Raw genomic sequence first — 5,760 nt, 5'->3', positions numbered from 1 at the left:
TTTGCATTATAAAAGTATTATTTTCAATACTTTTATAATAAATGAATTAATTTATGTAATTTTTTAAACTTATATATGTATGTGTATATACACACTAACATACACACACACATAACACATTTTATATGTGAACTTTCAAACTTATATATGTATGTGTATATACACACTAACACTAACACTAACACTAACACTACACACACACACACACACACACACACACACACATGCACATTTTGTATGTAATTTTACAAAATTATATATATGTGTGTATACACACACTAACATACACACACATTTTATATGCAACTATTCAAACTTATATATGTATATACACACACATCGAACCCTCGTTTGATCATCTTTTGTTGCTTAAAACATGAACAACGAGTCAATGTCGATGCTTAAAACTCGGGTTAAAACCAAAAGACCAATTTTGACCGCCTACGATTTTTAGGTCCCATTACACATTTACATTAATCTTCATAACTAACAAAATGGATTCTGTATATAATCTATATATGCAGTTGAAGTTACAAACAAATACATTATTTCACTAACCACTTATTTCATTTATGAACTCATCAACAATATTATAAGACTTAACAAAAAGAAACTAGACTATGAATGTTGATCATAGAACAACAATACTCGAATCCTACACGACGAATAATTGCCTGCGGTACCTCTCGTGTATTACCTGTGAACCATACACCTCACCATTCACAATCTCACCGATCAAATCCTTGAATATAAGACGTTCGATATCTAAAACCAACGCTGCAACCTCGTCACATTTGTGGTCCCAGTCTTCGGTTCTTTTATTCATGTCTTCGGTTATGATGCTTATTATTTCATCATATGATTCATATGGATCACTAGTGTTATTATTTTGGAGGTTATTAATCTCTAAGCATACTTCTTGTAAAAGCGTGTCACCGTTTGGATTCCCGCCTTTCCTTTTGCTGACGTGGCTAAACTTCTTGGCAAGAATATTGTTAACGGTATCAAATATCATTTTTCGTTTGGTTTTCTCGGTTTTTGAGGCACATTCTTTCGTTTTCTCCAAAATGTGGAATAACTCGGGGTTGATCAACGTGCACATCGGATGAAGGTCAACTAGTATGGTTTGAAAGTCAAGATTTTTCAAAAAACCCGAGGCTGATAATATTTCTTTGATGTATATGTGGTCTTCGTTCATGTCTTCGTTTATGTCTTTTTTTATGTTGTCAAATTGTATGTTACTGAATCCGGGACTCAACTGAGTTAACTCGGTGCTGCAGCTGCTTATCGAGTTGTAGATTCCCACTTGACTCCATTCTCGTTCATCGAAGCATAAGTCCTCGTTGTCTGAGACGAGAAAATGTTAAAACTTGTTAGCTACAAAAGATAATATTATACGAGTAATTCTAATAAAATTCTAATAAATAAATTTATAAATGTACCTTTAAAAGCATACGATTTATTTTTAACCGGTGACGGTGTATCTTCTATGTTAAATGCATCAAGAACCGACACGGGACTCGGTTGTTCAGCCATTTGTTTATATCCCATCAACCTTTCTGCATATTTGTTCTGGAAAATAAAATATAAATATTAAAAACTTATGTTATACACAAAAAATTAACCGTAAAGTAAATAAAGATGTAACTAACCTTGTTCTCGTGAGTCCAATCCTTGCTCGTGACTTCTAGCTCGTTATGCGAACCGACACTTGCATCACTTTCTGAAGGGAACGAAACGTGTCACCTTGTTCACTAAAGTTTCTTACTTTAAAGCTGTTGCTATTCGTTTTCGAGTTTGGTACAGTTGACTTTGACTTCCCGTTTGACTGGTTCTTGATCTTTGACTTCTGAACTCTCGGGCTTCTTGAACCGGCTGCTTTCGCTTCTGTTGGTTTAACATTTCTTGCATGTCCTCTGCCAGGGTTGACTTTCTTGACTTTTTGCATATTTGTGATCACCGTGGAATCTGAAGCTACATTGTCGGGTTTCACGACAGTTTTTTCGGGTTCGGTACTGTCTAACCGCATCTTTGTCCTTTGTATTGCTACGAGTATTTGTTTAAGAGCTCTGGGATCTTTTCCCGATGTTTTGAACTCGACTTCAGCCAACCTTTTCTCAATTTGACCATAAACCGATTGGCAGCCGTCACGAGCCTTCTTGTTGACCGGTTGTTTGACTTCCTGCTTCCACGGAGCCGGTTCTAGTGGAATTCTAGTCAATGCAGGTTTTCTTAATAATCTTGAAACCGAAGTTGACTCGTGGGTTTGACTTTGGTCAACGCATGGTTTAATCTTCAAAGAATCACTCTTTAAGACTTCTAAGCCCATTAACCTTGCCACAACACCTGTCGGTAGCCGTTTGTTGCTTCCGGGCTCATTAGTTTGACTTTGACTTTGACTTTGGTCAACTGCATTTTTTCTATTCCTCAAAGAACTTTGTTTGCTATCTAAAGAAAGCCTTGGGTGCTCCTTAACATTCGAAACTGATTTTAACTTATAAACCGACTCCCGTTCGTCATACGAATATCTTGACATATCTTTTAACTCTTTGACTTTTTTCAAAGTCAAAGTTGAATTTTCTTGAACCTTAGCAAGGTTTTGATCTTTTCTTTCATACGGGACGGTTTTCGTGTGCTGTAACAACGGCCTAGGGGAATCGACATGTGTCATCGTGGGACCCTTTCGTCCGTCTTTTGCAACTGTTTTAACCGACACTACTCGAGGCTTTCTAGTCATTGAGTCCTTAACAACATCTCTAATATCAGGGACCGACAACTCGGGTTTTTTATTTAATGTTGGTGATGAAGGTTCCGAAAAGTTACTTGGACAAAACGAGGATGATTCGGTTTGTACTCGTTTACTACAATCTAACGATGAACAAGATGACGAAAACGAGTTTCGTGATGACTCAACCGATACTCTATGCTTTTCTTTTGTAACGGTATTCGGATTTTTCACCTATAAGATATCAAAGTTTAAGTTATATGATTATATGTATGATTATATATATGATTATATTTACAAACTACAATATTTTTTGTTAAAATGTATCTTATGTAAAATATGTATTGAAATATTTGTCTTACCTTAGGCTTCTTTGATACATTGTTGGACTCCTTTATATTGTTACTTTGGCCTAAACAAGAATTTATGAATAAGTTAGATAATTAAACATTAAAATAAATTAATAGTGTACTTAGTCTACAAAATGGGCGGGTCTGAATGGTTGGGTCGCGGGTCGCCAGACACACTTTTTTTTTTTTTTTTTCAAAACTGTTCAGTTTTGGAATGGTTTCTTTCTAGGTAGAGGTGCACAAACCGGTTTTAAACTCAAAACCAGGTTGGGTTGAAACTGGTTCGGTTTGGTCAACAAAAGTCAAAACCGGTTTATGATCTGTTTCGGTTTCAAACCGGTTTCTTGACCAGGTTATGGTCGGTTTTGGTTCGCATTTTGACCTATTTTGCCTGGTTTTGGCCGGTTTTGGTTCGGTTAACCAGTTTGGAACTGGTTTTGTGATGAAATACAAACCGGTTCTTTTGAACCTACGGTTTCAATCGATTCAAAACTGGTTTCTACCTAATAGGTTTCAAATCGATTCGGTTTCGGCTTCAGTTTCGGTTTTCAAAACTGGTTTATACCCTTTAACATAGTTAGCAAAATGTTAAGTACAAAAGTTATATTATTCCAGTGATAATCAATTTTTTTTAATAAATTGATTTAGGAGTTTTTATGCATTAAAAATATAATGGGACCATTCTTAAATATGTTTTTTCTTTTTAGCTATTTTTTATTTAACTCGTTTGGCTGTTTAGACATAAAAAAGTAAACATGATATAGCCATTATGAATATAGTTTATTCATGTACAATTAATAAAAAATGATGAACAATCTTTTTGTTTCATAAGTTACATCAGTAAAAAAAATCCAATAGTTTCAAATTTGCGATTTTCGCCCTTGGGGTTTCATTTTACCTGCAATTAAACCCGAATTCATTAACCCCGTTAAATATGGTCATTGAACCCGTCAGCGTACCCTTCACGTGAGGGGCGTTTTCGTCCTTTTTCTCCCCAAATAACCCCAGTCGTAATTCGCAAGCCCCTCTCACGTGAGGCTGCGGTGTACTTGGGGGAAAAAAGAGACAAAACTGCCCCTCACGTGAAGGGTACGCTGGCGGGTTTAACGACCAGACTTAACGGGGTTAATGAATTCAGGTTTAATTACAGATGAAATGAAACCACAGGGACGAAATTCGTATATTTGAAATTATTGGACTAAAACCGCAGATTTAGACAAACCACATGAACAAAAACCGCAGTTTACTCTTAAAAAAAATGACCCGATATTCGACTTATTCATATAATATCCTGCTACTAATATAAGTTTCATTTCGAACATATATATATTTTCAAATTCTATAAACCAAGTTGCTAAACAACACTTAAAATGATTAAAAACAATAGTAACATCACATACTATAAGACTTTAAATGTAGCTAGCAAGTCACATTTTATGCAAATGAATCTAAAACCAATATAAACAAGTTAAATTTACAAAATTACACACCTTGATGCAGCTTGTTGTGACGATGACCATGGCGGCGTTGACCGAGCAAAAACCGCCTATCAAAGAGCTGAAACAACCTATTCATGCAACCTAGTTGCTTATGTAAGTCTTGGATATCTTCCTTTAAGGTATGCACAACCTCAGTAGACATATTTGTTTCCACTTTTGGAAACTAATGAAACAGAAAGTGAGAATATTATTTTCTTGGTTATAACATATAAGAGTTGTTGTATAAATATTGTAGGGGTATGGTACTAAACCCGGTTTTACGACCCTAAATTTATTATGTTTGGCTTATTTTATTATATGGACTAATACAATGTTATTGGGCTGAGGGGGTTTTGTGGAGGTAACCCTAACTGGGCTAGGCCCATTAGGGTACTATGATGGTGGCCATGAGGCTCCCTATATAAGGAGGTCTCCACCTCCTTATTAGATACAATTCTAAAAGAATAGAGGATAGGCTCAGTACATTAACAATCAAAATAAGGGAATTTATATTGAGCATGAGAGCCAAATGAATCGAAAGATTCATGTTTGGTTCGGGAAGGGATCATGGAATTTTTGAAATGAATGGAAAGATAATCTACTTTCATTAAGTGATTTATTAGATAATCGAAAAAAGAGAATCTTGAATACTATTAGAAATTCAGAAGAATTGCGCGAAGGGGCCATAGAACAGCTGGAAAAAGCCCGGGCTCGCTTGCGGAAAGTAGAAATAGAAGCAGATGAGTTTCGCGTGAATGGATACTCTGAAATAGAGCGAGAAAAATTGAATTTGATTGATTCAACTTATAAGACTTTGGAACAACTAGAAAATTACAAAAATGAAACTATAAATTTTGAACAACAAAAGGCCAGTAATCAAGTCCGACAACGGGTTTTCCAACAAGCCTTACACGGAGCTCTAGGAACTCTGAATAGTTGTTTAAACAACGAGTTACATTTACGTACTATCAGTGCCAATATTGGCATATTGGCGGCGATGAAACAAATAACGGATTAGTCCTTCTACTTTAGTTTAGGCATTATTTTTGATTTTTTTTTATTGATTTTTTTTTTCAAAAAAGAATTAAGAAATACTCATGGTAACCATTCAAGCCGACGAAATTAGTAATATTATCCGTGAACGTATTGAGCAATATAATAGAGAAGTAAAGATTGTAAATACCGGTACCGTACTTCAAGTAGGTGA

General features: G+C 35.4%; 1 pseudogene across 1 annotated transcript; it reads right to left on the bottom strand.

The window, feature by feature from the left end:
* Nucleotides 1-336: 336 nt before the first annotated feature.
* LOC143561361 (protein LONGIFOLIA 1-like) lies at nt 337-4,766 on the bottom strand (annotated as a pseudogene). The gene is made up of 5 exons (XR_013140291.1): nt 4,566-4,766; nt 3,088-3,137; nt 1,653-2,959; nt 1,443-1,572; nt 337-1,347 (listed from the first exon to the last, which is right to left on the bottom strand). The product of XR_013140291.1 is annotated as a protein LONGIFOLIA 1-like (transcript).
* Between the last annotated feature and the right edge of the window lie 994 nt (nt 4,767-5,760).

This window comes from Bidens hawaiensis, unplaced genomic scaffold, assembly GCF_021521415.1.
Source record: "Bidens hawaiensis isolate Kalapana, Puna unplaced genomic scaffold, B.hawaiensis_p1.1 tig00020665_1, whole genome shotgun sequence".
Lineage (NCBI taxonomy): Eukaryota > Viridiplantae > Streptophyta > Magnoliopsida > Asterales > Asteraceae > Bidens > Bidens hawaiensis.
This window is presented reverse-complemented; position numbering and strand designations above follow the sequence as displayed.